Here is a 17,697-nt window from a genome sequence, read left to right as displayed (position 1 = left end):
TATATTTATAATTATATTTATATATTTATATATAATTATTTATTTATAATACTTGTATTTATACGAACAATCTCATATATAAAATATTAAGTTTTTCATAAAATAAACGAAGTAAACCAGTGTAATTATATTAAAATGCTTAAAATCTTCCTTAAGCCCTTTATCCTTTATATTTAATTGAAATTATGTGTTCGTAAAGTGTGTATATTCGTATATATGTATGTATGTACATATAAATCGTTCAATATCAACTAAATTAGTAATATCTCGGAAATGTCTCTCGTTTAGATGTTATTATTTATAGTTTGATGCATCTAATTTCATGCATCATAATACGAGAATAGTCTGAAAAGTTTTGAGCCTAACATAGAAACAAGTATTTTTTCGGTCAAATATAGTTTTATTTTTCAACATAATCTCCTTTTAAGTCGATACACTTTTCCCATCGATACTCTAATCTCTTTAACCCCTCCAAATAGTAGTTGGCGGGCTCCGCAAAATAGGCGTTTACGTATGCGATGACCTCCTCGTTCGATGAAATCCTCCAAGCGAAACTTTAAGCTTAGGAAACAGGAAAAAGTCGCTGGGGGCCAGATCTGATGAATACGGTGGGTGGTCAACCAATTCGAAGTGCAGTTCGTGAATTTTGGCCATGACGACCGCCGAAGTGTGAGCAGGTGCGTTGTCTTGATGGAACAGCACTTTCTTCTTCTTCAAATACGGCCGTTTTTTTGCAATTTCTGCCTTCAGCTTATCAAGTAATGATGCGTAATACGCTCCCGTTATTGTTTTACCTTTTTCAAGATAGTCGATACACACAATTCCGTGACTACCCCAAAAAACAGTCGCCATTACCTTCCCAGTTGATGGAACCGTCTTCACCTTTGTCGGAGCAAGTTCACCCTTTGCAGTCCACTGTTTTGACTGTTCTTTTGTTTCTGTAGTATAGGAGTGTAATGGTGAATCCAAGTTTCATCTAAAGTTATGAATCGACGCAAAAAATCTGACTCGTTTCGCTTGAATCGCTCCAACAGGGGCTTGGAAATGTTCATTCGAATTCGTTTTTGGTCCAAAGTGAGCAAGCGCGGCACCCAACGCGCGGATAGCTTCCGCAAATCCAATTCTTCAGTCAATATGACAAACGCGTTCTTTCGATATGTCCATAGCTTCTGCTATCTCTTTAACCTTGATTCGACGGTCATCCAGTACCATTTGGTGAACATTTTCGATGTTATCAGCGGTGATCGCAGTTTTTGGTCGTCCCGAACGCTCATCATCAGCCAAGCTGGTACGATCACGTTTAAATTCAGCTGCCCATCTTTTTAAAGCAAATGATGGGAGTCCCCCTAAACAGCGTCCAACTCGATTTTAATTTGCGCAGGCGTATTGCCTTTCAAATGTAAGAATTTAATCATGGCACGATATTCAATTTTTTCCATTTTTACAAAAACACTGACATCGACTGACACAAACTGACACGACTGTCAAACAACAACTGAGCGTCCAAAATGGCTGAAATTTTCACAAAAGTCAAAAGTCAAAGCATATACTATTGTAGTACTAGAATGGTTTTGACGAGTAACGTCATCTTCATGTTAAGGCTCAAAATTTTTCAGACTATCCTCGTATATTATGTATAAATATTTATATAATTTAAGATGTATCTTTCTATTTGAAAAAGAAATATAGTTTTGTATAATTCAAAGTATAATTGAAATTGTAAACATTTTAATATAATCATTTCTAATTAGATATAACTTTTTTTTCGAAAAAAATTTCAATATAATTTTACATAATTGTACATAGAATTTATTAATATTTTGATATTATATTACATATAATCAGATATAAAGTTTTTATCCGAAAAGAATTTTAATATAATTTCATATAATTAGATATAAACTTTTTACCCGAAAAAATTTTTAATATAATTTTATATAATTTGATATAAAGTTATAAATATTTTGATATAATTGCATATAATTTGTAATATTAGTAGATCTCATTATATATAATGAGATAAACTTTTTTTTCCTGGGAGACTAATAGATTTCAGTAAACAAATTTATTACTTATAGATTTTTTTCTGTAATCGTAAACAAAACGAGATTATATAATTTTATGGATACAATCTAAAAAACCAAATAATATTAATTTATCTAATATTTGAAAGTTTCACAGTATGGAAGAATATTTAAGCTGATTTTTGAGTTATTGTTGCGTTGTTCTTTATGTTTTGTTTCCGATGTTTTATGAAAATGGAAAATCAGGTAGATGCACTATTTCTCCTGAAAAGCAATTAAAGCAATAATTTCGTATATAATAATGTTTATACACACTTGGTGTAGTGTGAATGATCGAATTCGCTATAATATCAAACTTTATTTTTATCTCGCAATGCTTTTTGTGTATCTTCTTTATTTATTATTATTTTATATTGAATATTTATTTCTGCATCGAGTAGGGTTAACTCTTCTTTCTCAAACGTCGCCATTTTATACTGTGACTGCTATGTCTTTTTAGTTACCGCAGGTAGCCGCAGCAGGAAGACAAAATTTATGACGTCATTATTCTATCATAGTGCTATCGCAGCACATTGGAATAAATTTCGAAACGGCATTACAATACTGTCAATACTGGCAGTGAGTTACGGAACGCAGCCATAGTACATATATTTTAATACAATGTCATAATTAGGGCTCGAATGTTCGTGAGATTTCTTGTGCCGCGCGCGGAGCATCGCTGCGTGCGAGTGAGTCGAGTGTTTGCTAAAGTGAGATAGCAATATTACTCTTTATCTTTTCTGATATTTTTTGGATACTATATTACTTTATACTTATATTTACTTTTAATATATTGTATTTGTTTCATTTAATCTACACAGAGAAAACGATTTCTTTGGATTCACTAAATTTTATTAAATTCAAAGAAATTTATCTTTTGGAATAATCCAAATAAACCAATCATTGACTCAATAAATCCTTATTTAATAAATGATTATTTGATTTTTCAAATAATCAAGATAGTTTTACTATCTAAGATAGTTTTCAAATAAAATATTAGTAAATAAAATGATATTATTTCTTTAAATTGAAATGAAAAAGTTATTGTTTCGTTAAAACAATATAATTTTTTCAATGAAGAAGTTTATTTTTGTATCTAAATAATTTTTTCTTTAATTAAAAAAATTGATTGTATTGTTTAGACAACTTAACTATTTAATTCAAATAGTTCCATTATTAGCATAATTAATTTTTTAATTTCAATTAAACAATTCTATTATTTCTTTTAAATGACTAGTTATTTCATTCATTTAAATAATTCCGTTGTTTATTTTGAATTATATTCTTCTTTAAGTAAAATAATAAATTATTAATGTTTATTTTAAATTGATATCGCGTCCTTCGTGGGTTATCTTCGACAACGAAAAAAATCCCAAATAAAAAGGGAGAATGTGCGTCATGGCGGGGCCCGACCACGAACTAGTCGTGAGAACTCGTAATTATTTTTGCGAAAAAATACCACCTCAGCCAGGAATCGAACCTGGATCTTCTGCTTACCGGCATCTTATCTCTTCGACTACCGAGGCATGTGATGATATTTATCGCAAATAACGGGTTTAGAATAACATGTCAACAATACAATGATACACATATATGCGTATATTACAATATACACATATACATGTATTTTCTCGAATCCCCAAGGTACTCCAGAGGTACTGGTACTCCAGAGAGAGGATGGTCCTATTCTCTCGATGGATGCAAGTCATTTCTTCAGGGAGAAAAATAACAAAAAACTGTTTCTGATTGTTTTTAAACAAGTGGACTATAATCACTTGTTCAAGAACAATCTGAAACAGTTTTCTATTATTTCTTTTTCCCTGAAGAAGTAAACTGAAACGTTCATAAACGTTGAAGATAAATCCACGAAGGGCGTGATATCAATTTAGAATGAACACTAGTAATTTATTATTTTACTTAATGAAAAATATGATTCAAAATAAACAATGGAACTATTCATAAAACATCGGAAACAAAACATAAAGAACAACGCAACAATAACTCAAAAATCAGCTTAAATATTCTTCCATACTGTGAAACTTTCAAATATTAGATAAATTAATATTATTTGGTTTTTTAGATTGTATTCATAAAACTATATAATCTCGTTTTGTTTACGATTGCAGAAAAAATCTATAAGTAATAAATTTGTTTACTGAAATCTATTAGTCTCCCAGGAAAAAAAAGTTTATATCTCATTATATATAATGAGATCTACTAATATTACAAATTATACGCAATTATATCAAAATATTTATAACTTTATATCAAATTATATAAAATTATATTAAAATTTTTTTCGGGTAAAAAGTTTATATCTAATTATATGTAATATAATATCAAAATATTAATAAATTCTATATACATTTATGTAAAATTATATTAAAATTTTTTTCGAAAAAAAATTTATATCTAATTAGAAATGATTATATTAAAATGCTTACAACTTCAATTATACTTTATTATTACTTAATTATACTTTAAATTATACAAAACTATATTTCTTTTTTAAATAGAAAGATACACCTTAAATTATATAAAAATTTATACATAATATATGAGGGTAATCTGAAAAGTTTTGAGCCTTAACATGAAGATGACGTTACTCGTCAAAACCATTCTAGTACTACAATAGTATATGCTTTGACTTTTGACTTTTGTGAAAATTTCAGCCATTTTGGACGCTCAGTTATTGTTTGACAGTCGTTTGTGCCAGTCGATGTCAGTGTTTTTGTAAAAATGGAAAAAATTGAATATCATGCCGTGATATAAATTCTTACATTTGAAAGGCAATACGCCTGCGCAAATTAAAATCGAGTTGGACGCTGTTTACGGGGACTCTGCCCCATCATTTGCCAGCGTAAAAAGATGGGCAGCTGAATTTAAACGTGATCATACCAGCTTGGCTGATGATGAGCGTTCGGGACGGCCAAAAACTGTGACCACCGCTGATAACATCGAAAATGTTCACCAAATGATACTGGACGATTATCGAATCAAGGTTAGAGAGATAGTAGAGACTATAAAAATATTGAAAGAACACGTTTGTCATATATTGACTGAAGAATTGGATATGCGCAAGCTATCCGCGCGTTGGGTGCCGCGCTTGCTCACTTTAGACCAAAAACGAATTCGAATGAACATTTCCAAGGCCCTGTTGGAGCGGTTCAAGCAAAACGAGTCAGATTTTTTGCGTCGATTCATAACTGTAGATGAAACTTGGATTCACCACTACACTCCTACACTACAGAGATAAGAACAGTCAAAACACTGCAAAGGGTGAACCTGTTCCGAAAAAGTTGAAGACGGTTCTATCAACTGGGAAGATAATGGCGACTGTTTTTTGGGATAGTCACAGAATTGTGTGTATCGACTATCTTGAAAAAGGTAAAACAATAACGGGAGCGTATTACGCATCATTACTTGATAAGCTGAAGGCAGAAATTGCAAAAAAACGGCCGAAGAAGAAGAAAGTGCTGTTCCATCAAGACAATGCACCTGCTCACACTTCGTCATGGCCAAAATTCACGAACTGCACTTCGAATTGGTTGATCACCCACCATATTCACCAGATCTGGCCCTCAGCGACTTTTTCCTGTTTCCTAAGCTTAAAGTTTCGCTTGGAGGACAGAGATTTTCATCGAACGATGAGGTCATCGCATACGTAAACGCCTATTTTGCGGAGCAAGATGCCAACTACTATTTGGAGGGGTTAAAGAGGTTAAAGTATCGATGGGAAAAGTATATCGACTTAAAAGGAGATTATGTTGAAAAATAAAACTATATTTGGCCGAAAAAATACTTGTTTCTATGTTATGCTTAAAACTTTTCAGACTACCCTCGTATGTAGGCATATGTATGTGTACATAAGTTATTTTAAACTTATTATTTCTGAGATAAATAAAGAAATCGTAACAGTTATAAACTTGTTTCGCTCTCTTAAAAACTCCTTGCATATAACGTTTAATTCAGATGAATAATCAACACTTCAGTTTTTCGCCGATAAAGACAGGTCTTTCTATGAACGAGAAATTATGAAACTCACTGAAAGATGGCAAAAGATTATCGATCAAATATCGGGCAATATATCATTGAATGATCTTTGTTCTTTATATAAATAAATGTTCTTTGAAAAACATAGAAAAAATATGTCATGATTTTTCCGACAACCTAATATTTTGGATTTTCTTATATTTTTTTAAAAGAATATCAATTCTTAATATTAATATAAGGATAGTCTTATTATAGAAATTTTCTAAATTTAAATTTTTCAATTAATTAATTTATTTTTATTTTAAAAATATGTATTTTACAGATGACAAATACCGAGAAAAAATTTGAAAAAAACTTAGCGATTCGCAAAAATCGATTGATTTAGAAAATTTTTTTACTGAAGCCGAAATGCTTTAAATTAAAAAATTCCTGCAACCTTAAAAAAGATGTTTCAAAACAATTTCCGCAGAAATTAATAACAGAGAATTCACCTTTTATAAAAATTCAGATTAATAATAAAATAATGATTAAAAAGTTTTTATATTGTTAGTTTCTTGATGAATATAAAGGTAAAATAAGTGCGGACAGACTACGAAGATTTATCGCCGGTGACAGAACATCAACGAAAAAAAAAGTTGCATTTAAATACAATCGAAAAACAAAAAAACTGAAATGTCCTGAATCTTCTTGTTGTGTGAAAATAAAGAAACATCCTAATTTAGAAAATGAAAGTAAAAATAAATTGAAAATGTCAAATATATTATTAGAAAAATATTACGCTGTTTTCTACGACGATAAATACTATATTGATAGAGTTATTGAATGTAATAAAAATAATGTAAAAATAAAATTCTTAAAAGCAGAACTTAATACTTTGTTTGGCCACGTGATGAAGATATAGCAATGGTTGAAAGAAAATTTATTTTTTGTGATCCAATTGAATTAATGGGAAACGGATCCTCTATATTAAAATAGTCAGATTTACTCTCCATAAATAAAAAATATAAATTAATAAAAACTAAATTATAAAATTTCAATAATGATTACTCTTAGAATACTTTCAGTACCTAAACTTAAAGCAGATATGTATAATATATTTTATGTTTATATAATATTTTACTTTTTATATAATATATAAAGAAAAATATGTTTATTTTATTGTTACAATTAAAAAAAAATGTTTTTTATTTTGATTTGTTATAAAGAATTATTTTTTAATATTTTAAAAATATATTTATGAAATTTATATCCATGTCTATAATTTATATTATTTGTAACTACTCATGTTTATAAAAAATTATAATAAATTATAAGAAAGTACTATTCTCTATGAAGAAATTATAAAATTAGTATATATTTTTAAAAAATTAAAAAATAATTATTTTTTATAACAAATTAAAATAAAAAACATTTTTTTTTAATTGTAACAATAAAATAAATATATTTTTCTTTATATATTATATAAAAAGTACTATATAATTTTATTATATTATTATTGCAATAATATTTATTGTATAATAAGTGATATGAGATATTATGCATTATTATACTTCATTACTACTTACATTGTAGAATATTATTAAAGTATTAGTGACCATTAGTGGGCATTATTAGCGTATTAATGGGCATTACGAGGACATTAATGAGAATTACAAGAATATTAATGGGCATTACAAAAAATTCATCAGTAATGTCCAATAATTGGGCATTAATAGGCATTGGTGTACATGATTTTGGTCAGCGATTTAGCCCTTTTTGAGAATTTTCTAATTTTTCTCATATTGCATTACGTCATTATCTAGCTTTGAACATGGGTGTCAACTAATTTCTTATTTAGTTTACTTGGAGATTGCGTATTTTCCAAAGCTCTTCCAAAGCTCTTTTCCAATATCACATAAATATCACATTTTCTATTTTAAAAAGTGTGTTTTCTTCCCAGCTATTTTCACAGAAAACTGAAATATCAAATTTTCTTTATCATTTAATTAAAAAAAATGTTTAATAATAGCTAATGCAAAATGTATTTTCACAAAAATTTATTTATATTTTTTTCCTTATTTAGCTTTTGAGATATAAGTATTTTGCTATATAAATCATTAAAAAGAAACTTTATATCCTTCTAAATAAGCAATATTTATATTTCTATTATTTCGATAATATCTGTATCCTTTCTAAAAAAAGGCATATTACTCGCATTTCTCGAAATTCTCGAAGTTTATTGTTGACATTTTTTCCGCGATGCTGATTGGTTTTCTCGCTGCGCTAATTTTGTGAATAGCTATCATTGTATTGATCTCACAGCGAGGATCGTTTTGACAATTGTGTAGAGGTCAAGAAGTTAAAAATATTATAGTATAACAATAGTATAATAGTATTATATTAATTTTTGCTCTTGTGATGAAAAAGATAAACGGCGCGCGCGCAGCGCGCATTTGTAATGTCTAGTATAATATATATTGAATAGAGAGAAAGAGAAAAAGAATATAAAACAAAAAGTGTGGACTAAAAGTATAGACTTATCAATACGTTACTTTTTATAGAGTTTGTGAATTGCTAAGTTGTTAATAATAATTAATACTTAATGCAAGATTTAAATCGTAAGAATACAAGATTTTGCAATATTCATCTTTAAACATTCGCTTTATTAAACTTAAGTTTATTCGTTCAGACAGAAAATGAACAAATGTGATATATAGATGCAAAGTTGAAGAATTCTTTTAACATTATAATTCAAGAAAGACAGATAGGAGAAAGTCATGAGAGAGAAAATGAAATAGATTGAGCATTCGAAGAATATAACACACGTATAGACATTATATATATCCTGGATCTATATGTATGCATGTAAGCTTAGGTAAAACGTGCGTATGTATCGAAGTACATATAGATTTCGTTGGAGGAAAAAGGTTACATCTTGCTACTCTTTGCCGCACATAATATTAAGGGCATGTAAAGTTAGCATCCTAAATTTAACTTTAATTCTCGAGAGTTGTGATGTGAAAGTTCCAGTTTCTTTCTAAAGAGTTTAGAAGTTTAGAAGTTCTCTTATGTTTAAAAAAGAGTTTTAAAAAAGAGTTCCGGCGATTAACAATAATTAAATAATAATTAAAAATTGTGGTGCTAACTTTACACTTAATATTACGACTGAATAATTCTGAATAATTCATTTGATGTCTTCTGATGAGTATTAGGGTAGAGTTCCAGATATAAAAAATAATTTTTTGATTTAAAAAAAAAAATATAAAACAAAAAATTTAACATTAAGCCTGAATAATTCTGAATAGTGTATTTAATTCGTTTCGATGAGTTCTAGAATTCCTGATAAAAAGAAATATCGAATTTCTATAACTGTTTAAAAAATTACCATCGAAAGTTGCTAAATAGTGAACGGTGCCATACATTTAACGTCGAATAATTCTTTAATTATTGATCAGAGCGTCTTAATCTATGATAATTTTTCTTGTAGATTTCTTGTAAAATTTCTTGTAGAACATTTAGAATATTACAAAACTACCGCTAAAATTACTGGAATTCTCAAAAAATTTTTCGCCATAAAATATTTCCAAGATCTATAGTCGAAAATTTTTTGAGAGTTTCAAGTAGTTCTGAGTGAAGTTCTGAGCAGTTCTCGACAAGTTCTAACGAAAAGTCTAATGGAGCAAGGCGATCGGACCAACAGTTTGAAAAATACACGATATTTTAATATTTATCGAATTTTTTCTAAATTTCGAAGTCGAAAATTTTTTGAGAGTTTCGAGCAGTTCTTGACGAGTTCTAATGAAAACTTTTATGGAGCAAGGCGATTGGAACACATACACGCATACATACGCACACGTGCGCGCGCACCGCACCGCCATGCACACGCACACGCACACCGCACCGCCACGCACACGCACACGCACACGCACACGCACACGCACACGCACACGCACACGCACACGCACGCACGCACGCACACACACACACACACACACACACACACACACACACACACACACACACACACACACACGATGATATAGGCGTTGTTTAAATATTATATAAGTTATATGTTATTTTAAGTTATTGTATAAGCGATATTATAAAAAAATTTATTATATTTATGTCTACAAGCTCATATTTCATATAAAAAATATAATTAAGAACAAATATTTTCTTTTACTTTACTGTATTATTTTCAATAATTATTTTGAAGCATTATTCAAAGTTTACGCAATAAATTCCAGCTATCTAAGTCGGATATCTCTTCAATTAGCGGTTAAATTGTTTTCGACTATAATAATTTTTTGAGTTAGAATCTAAACTGCTGCCAGGATTCTTGGAATTCTTCAGATAATTTTCAATCGGATGACAATCACATTTCAAATGGCACATTTATCAAACATTTAATTTTCAAGAATACTGGCGGTAGTATTGGGCAGTATACTAAGAATTCTGCAATAAATTATTATGGGCCAAGACAATCCGACTAATATTTCAGGAATATTAGGTGTCAAATATATGCCACCGCTTATAATTTAGCAACTTTTAATGATAATTATTTAAACAATTATAGAGGTTTAACATTTTCTCTATATCAGTAACTTTTCTAGAATTTGTCAAAACGAATTAAATACGCAAAGCAGAACCGTTTAACCAGGTTTAATAAAAATCAAAACTTCATATTTCCTATCCCTTTTTTTAAATTACTAAAATTTTTTATATCAGGAATACTACAACTCGTCAAAAGAGAGATCAAATGAGCTATGCAAAATTCGAATCAGAATTACTGGGAACTCTCAAAAAGTTTTCGATGATTGTTTAAACATTCGGTATCTTGCAAATCAATGGTCCGATTATTTTATACTATTAGACTTTTCGTTAGAACTCGTCGAGAACTGCGTCAGAACTCCACTAAGAACTACTCGGAACTCAAAAATTTTTAACTATGAATCTTGGAAAAATTTACAGCGAAAATTGTTTTGAGAATTCCAGTAGTTCTGACGGTAGTTTTGTGTAGTATTTCTAAAAATTCTACAAGAAATTATAATAAGTTAAGACAATTCGACCAATAATTAAGGAATTATTCGACATTAAAATGCACGCCATTCATGATTTAGTAACTTTCGATGATAATTTTTAAACAATTGTAAAAATTCAATATTTCTTTTTATCAGGAATTCTAAAACTCATCGAAACAAATCAAATACACTATTCAGAACTATTTGGGCTTAATGTTAATTTTTTTATGTTTCACTTTTTTTTGAAAAAAAAAATTATTTTTTATATCTGGAACTCTAGTACTCATCAGAAGACATCAAATGAACTATTCAGAACTATTCAGTCGTAATATTAAGTGTGAAGTTAGCACCCCAATTTTTAATTATTATTTTATTATTGTTAATCGCCGGAACTCTTTTTTTAAACAGAGCTTTTTTTAAGAAAACTTCTAGATAAGAATAATTTCAAAGCATCGGTAATAATATTGTAATTTTATGATATTAAATTACATAGCGCATATAATAGATCGTATAACATAGCGAAATTGTTATAATTCTTGCATATGTTGTTTTTTCAGTTTAAATAAGTTTTATTGCACATTTTATTTCAATTGGTAACTTATTTTTTAAGTTCATTTTACAAATGGCAACTCGTGAGGATGCAATCACATGGAGATTGAAAGAGCGGGACCAAACAACAACGATAAAGCAATCCAGCTAATCAGAGTAATTAAAATTGAAACGGAATTATTCTAAATAGCTACATCTCTTTTCCATTGTTCTTTTGTTCTTTCGATTTCGATGTGACTGCATTCAGTCTACGATATATGGTACGTATGTACGTGTTTTCGTGTATCAAAGTGCATGCGAAGTAACATATTAGTAATAACTAGATAATAATCTAGAAATTTTGTAGGCTGCATGCTGTCTTGCGTGTTAACATTCTAAGTTTAATAGAAGATAGTTTTAATAGAAGATAGGATTGGTGATATTTTCGCTGAGTAATTTTGTGCTAGAGGGAGATTCACTAGATGCTGTAAATGCTTTAAAATGTCGTATATCTTCCTAAGTGTATGTTATTCACATGAACTTTATCTTAGATGAAGTAGGTTACATCAATGCGAGAATTAATTTAATCAATCCATGAAATTTAGTTCTAACGAAAGAACTGAAAGAATTTAATCGATCGATTAAATTAATTGGCGTGATAAATCTGGCCCTAAGTACACGATCTGTGCGATCTGTGTGAAATAGAAATCAGCAGCTCTAGCATTTTACAATTAGTAGCATTTAACGCAGCCCACAAAGCAGAGCAATAAATCTATCAGTACAACACGCATCATGTGCCGCAGACTTTAGCTATAACATACACAAATAAGTCTTTATCAATATCTCTAAAATAATTAATATGTTAATTAGGAATGACAACAATATCTTCTATTTTAATTCTATTTTTATATAATTATATTTGAGTTTGTAAACTGGAATAATATATGATTACAATTATAATTATTAAAATACCTATTTATTTTCTAACAAAGCGATATTTATTATAGGTTGCAGAAGTATCCCGAGTTGGAAGGAAAACTCTATACGAATTTATAAAGCGCAATTGTAGTTGCTAACCAACGAGCTTGCAGAAAAATATACCTGGCTAGGAGCAAAAACAAAACAAAAATTTTGCAATTTAAAACTCGCTGACTTGCTAATTGATAAAAATTTGATATAGATAATTTATTTATTTGCTATAATAATGAAACGTTTTATTTGGATAATTTTTATTCTAATCTGGATAGAACACATGCAAGGAAAAAAGAAATTGCTGTTTACACAATATTGCTTTTTATTATAGTTTCTGGTATGGAGAATAATTCGACGCATACTAAACAGATTCTAGAGGAAGCGATACAAAAATGGCTGCGCAGAGCCAAAGAAAGATTAGATGCAGAGAGAAAGAAACTGCGAAATGAAGAAGGAAATAATAACTGTTAACTGTCTGTGATATTTTTGTTTGTAATTTGAATTGCCACCGTTTAATATAATATATATTTATATTATGTATATTGATAAAATTGTAACGACTGAAAATAAACTTTATTAATGCTACAACATATCATATCATGAGTATTACATCATGATTATATGTATATATATATATATATATATATATATATATATATTATACAGGGTGTCTAAAAAAAATGACCAAGCGGACATATGCAGATAGAACAGACTAAACTGAATCGAACAGTTCTGGATTATTTCGCGATTTTCGCAATAGTTAACGAGTTATTAATTTATGAAAATAATCAAATTGCAATCGCGCGATGAAATAGGACCGTCTAGTGAGACACGCGTTCGCCGTCGCTAGGCACGCGTGGAGTTGTTGATTGCAAGCGGCATTGGCTACGTTTCCATCTACGTATGTTACGTGCGCCTAGTGCGCCTAGTGCGCCTAGTGTGCTCCACGCGTGCCTAGCAACGACGAATGCGTGTCTCACTGGACGGTTTTATCTCACCGCGCGCTTGCAATTTCGGCCGATATACGGGCGGGACGGTTTATATGTTTAATCATTGCTATTGAGCAAGAGCAGCGGTAACATAGGCAGTAAGGCTTTGTAGACGTAGATCGCGTGTTCAAATCCTGTCGTGTATAAAAATAAATAATCTCAAATAAGAAGGGAGGGTGTGCGTCACGACGGGGCCGACCACGAACCAGTCATGAAAACTCGTAATTATTTTTACAAAACATTTATACGAAACATTTTTTGATATAAGCCTTGGTTTTCAAAAAAAATTAATGCATTACTTAAAATGATTCATTTATATATATGTATCTGTGGATCTTTCTAGTAGTATTCTTATACTCTGTGTCAACATGTGTGAAATGTAAGCACACCAGTTTTGAAATCTATCATCGTTCATTGAGAAACAAAATGAATTTTTTTGCAAAACATTCAAACTTATTTTATTATTTTTATTTTATTATTTTTAAAGATTTCAGAAGAAAGAATCCTTATTACGAAAAATATCATCTGAGCCAGATTACTGTCTAGTCGGATAAGTAAGCTAGATCTAATGCAGATTGTATAACATAGTTGTAAAATATTTTTTTATAATAATAATAAAATCAGTATTAGTATTAGGTATAAAAATATTAGGTTAGTATTAGGTTTAAAGAAAGTAAAATAAAAACTTGAAAAATTAAAAGTAAATAAAGTTTGAATAAGAACTTGAAAACTTGAAAAATAAAAATTAAAAAAGCAAAAACGCATATAACAAAAAAGCTAAAAATTAAAAAATTAGAAACTTAAAAAATAAGTATTAAAAATTAATAAAAATATAAAAGAATAAATATAAGAATTAATAAAAACTAAATGGCAAAAACAGTAAAATAAAAAAAAGATAAGTTTAAAAAGATTAAAATAATAAAGTTTATAAAGGTTAAAAAATCACAAATAATAAAGAAAATGGAAATTTGAAAATTGTTAGTTTAAAAAATAAAAGTTAAATATTAAAAATTAAATGATAAAAAAAGTTTTATTTATATTAAGTAATAAAAAGACAGTCTTAAAGAAAGTTTAAATAATAAAGATAGAATAAAGTTTACTAAAAATTTAATAGATGTATTACAAAAAATTTACGAGCTTAGAAAATTATCAAATAATTATAACTATTAAATATTATCAAAATTAACAAGTAATTAATGAATCTAAATTATTTGCACATTTTAAAAGAGCAGTCGGAAGACACGTCGCACGCACGGCATATTGTATAGTCCATATTTATATACTACATATTATATAGTCCATATTTAGCATGAACTTATAACAGTGTTAGCATGCATGAAAAACATGAATTTGACGTGGCGTCCCGACTGCCCGAATAGACATGTGTCCGGGGCATTCCAATTGTTCTGTTGCTTTAATAAAATTCTTGAGTTTCGTAAAGGAGAGTGTTGATTATTTCGTGCGCGACTCCCTTGCGAATCGCGATAGTATGCGGAAATGCGGGAGAGAGTACGATTAGCGATTGTGACCGCCGCGAGCGCAACAATACATATTGGCTAGTGACTATAAGTCACTTTTAGGCCGGTATTTATAGTCGATTCTTATTTTAATCGTCTTAAGTAATGACTTAAGATGCTAATACGGCTTTCTTAAAGTCACAGTATGTGAATAAATTTTAATCGTAATTGTAAAATTGTACGAAAATTGACCCACTGGAGTTCGCCTACTCTCTTTACAATCCAAAATAATTTAATCGGCAGATTATTTCATTAGAATTAACCAATCGTATTTGTTGTTAAATTTATGGACAAAATGTGATATATATTAAATTTTAATTCAAACTGTTTTCTATTTGTCTATCACATAATTCAATTTTATTATTAAAAGTAGTTTTAATGCGGCCCGGGCGCGCCAAGTTTTGGTATGTCGTTTTTTTTTCTTACACATCAAATTTTCTTTTATATTTATTTTTATATAAACACAAGTACAATAATTCAATAAAATTTTTTTGGCAACTACAAATTGACATTAATTTTAGTTTAATATCTTTTTTCATCTTTGTAAAATTTCTTTTCTATTTTATATGATTAAAATTCTATTTTTTTATATCATGGTTTTTATTATAATATCATGTTTTTGTAGGAATAATAAAATGACTTTTCAAATAAAAATGAATTACAAAATAAAATGTATTTCACTATAAAATTCTTTTTATTTTATTAAATTAGAAGTTGGCACCAGTTCTTGATATCACATCTTTTATACCAATATAAAATTTATTACTAAAAAAACTATTGTAGATGGAAATTTTTGTATAAAATTCTTTCTTTTATATAAATAAGAAAAGAGGCGTGTGAATTTGGCGTTATTTTTTACTTTTTTTAAAAGGTAATTTTTATTAAGATTAAATTAAGGAGTTGGTGAAAGTAGATCTTAAGCGGCGTCTACAATGATATTTTAACACGTAAGATTTAAGAAATTGGCCAATTATAATCGATTGTAGTTGACCAATTTCTTAAGTCTTAGGCTTTGCGTATAACGGAAAAAATATTAGAAATAGGAATAAATATTAAAGAATTGAAAATTCAGAATAAAAATTAAATGCAATGCACAATGACTACAAGTAGGTATAAAATAGGATTATATTTCATTGTGCATTATATTTAATTTATATTTTGAATTTTTTGTTTCCAAAGTTTAATATTTATTCCTGTTCCTAATATTTGTTCCATTGTGCGCAGATTTTGTCCCTTTATGTCTTAAAGTCTCATTGTAGACACCGTTTTATGCGTCGTCTACAATAGAGAAATAAAACTTAAGTCGTAAGAAATTAGTTAATCATAATTGATTTACAGAAGAATAATCGATTATGATCAATTTTTTTAAGTCTTACACCTTAATGTTGTAGACACCGCTTTAAAGTTTTGAAACGTAGCCCAATGTGACAGATTTTCTAAATGTCATCTTCATAAATGTCATCTTTAACACTGAATAATTGTTTTTATCACATCAGACAACATTTTCATCCTTTTTTCAACCTTTATTTCTATGCTACATGAAATCGAATGAATATATTTTCATTTTTTTTTTAAGATGGAGTTGTAAATAAATATTTATTTTAATTTAATTACTAAATATCTAATAGCCAATCAAAGAACGATTAACGATTTACGGTTCGCTCGATAACCAAAGGTCTATATTGAAAAATATTATTATTTATTAACAAAAAAATTAATCATAATTATATGCTATAAACTTATCCAGATAGCCAAGTATGATAGCATATTGAACGAACTAATGCATTGCATATGTTGCTATATATTTGCCATATATTTGCTGACATCAAAATAAGACACATAACGAAAACAACAATATACCTGCTTATGGATGCAATCAGTTGACGAAATTTTAAGAGCAAATGATCAGCAATAATAGTATGTTATGTTATCAGCAATATATCAACAACCAATATGTCACTAACAAATAATTAATCGTTTCATTTTGAACTTCATGATGAAAACATGACAGCAACAAAACATATATAATGATTTCCGTTATCACATATATGTCTTCAAACATGAAGATTTTTAATTGTAATTCAATGCTAACAAAGTGTTGATAATATGAAATGTCACACGTTTACGGCAACTTTTCAGCAAAAAGACATATAGTTTTCGAGATTTATATACAAGTTGTAAATATTCATTTCTAATTACACTTACAAATATACATATATTATCCTAAGCAACTGATGTATGTACATTGCAACTTTATATTAATCCTATTACACATAATATAGTAAAATAAAATAAGACAATAAAATAGAAATATGAATAAAAATTAACAACATTCCCTGATTAATTAATACAATTTTGATTAAATGGTAATAAAGTTATATTAGAAGCGTTTTTGAAACAGATTGTTGTCTTGAAATCTGTTTAAAAATTGCTTCTGATATAATTTTATTGCCATTTTGTTAAAAAATGCGATATTTTTGGACACACGTTATTGTTTCAAAAATAATAAGTTTATACATTCTCTATTACCTCTTGAACATTATCGATGTTGTTTCGAAATATTTACAATGCACAACTCAAATGGATATGATTTCTATCGACTAAACTGTAAGCTTATCTTTATCTGTATAGACAG

General features: G+C 28.7%; 1 protein-coding gene and 1 pseudogene across 5 annotated transcripts in view; one reads left to right on the top strand and one right to left on the bottom strand.

The window, feature by feature from the left end:
- The window catches only part of rho-5 (rhomboid-5), a 473,385-nt gene that overhangs the window by 407,648 nt on the left and 48,040 nt on the right, over positions 1 to 17,697 (bottom strand). The gene's annotated exons all lie outside the window — the stretch shown is intronic.
- On the top strand, positions 11,705 to 13,127 carry LOC148937287 (uncharacterized; annotated as a pseudogene).

Source organism: Pogonomyrmex barbatus, unplaced genomic scaffold (genome assembly GCF_055798465.1).
Source record: "Pogonomyrmex barbatus isolate J1 unplaced genomic scaffold, ASM5579846v1 scaffold15, whole genome shotgun sequence".
NCBI lineage: Eukaryota > Metazoa > Arthropoda > Insecta > Hymenoptera > Formicidae > Pogonomyrmex > Pogonomyrmex barbatus.
This window is presented reverse-complemented; position numbering and strand designations above follow the sequence as displayed.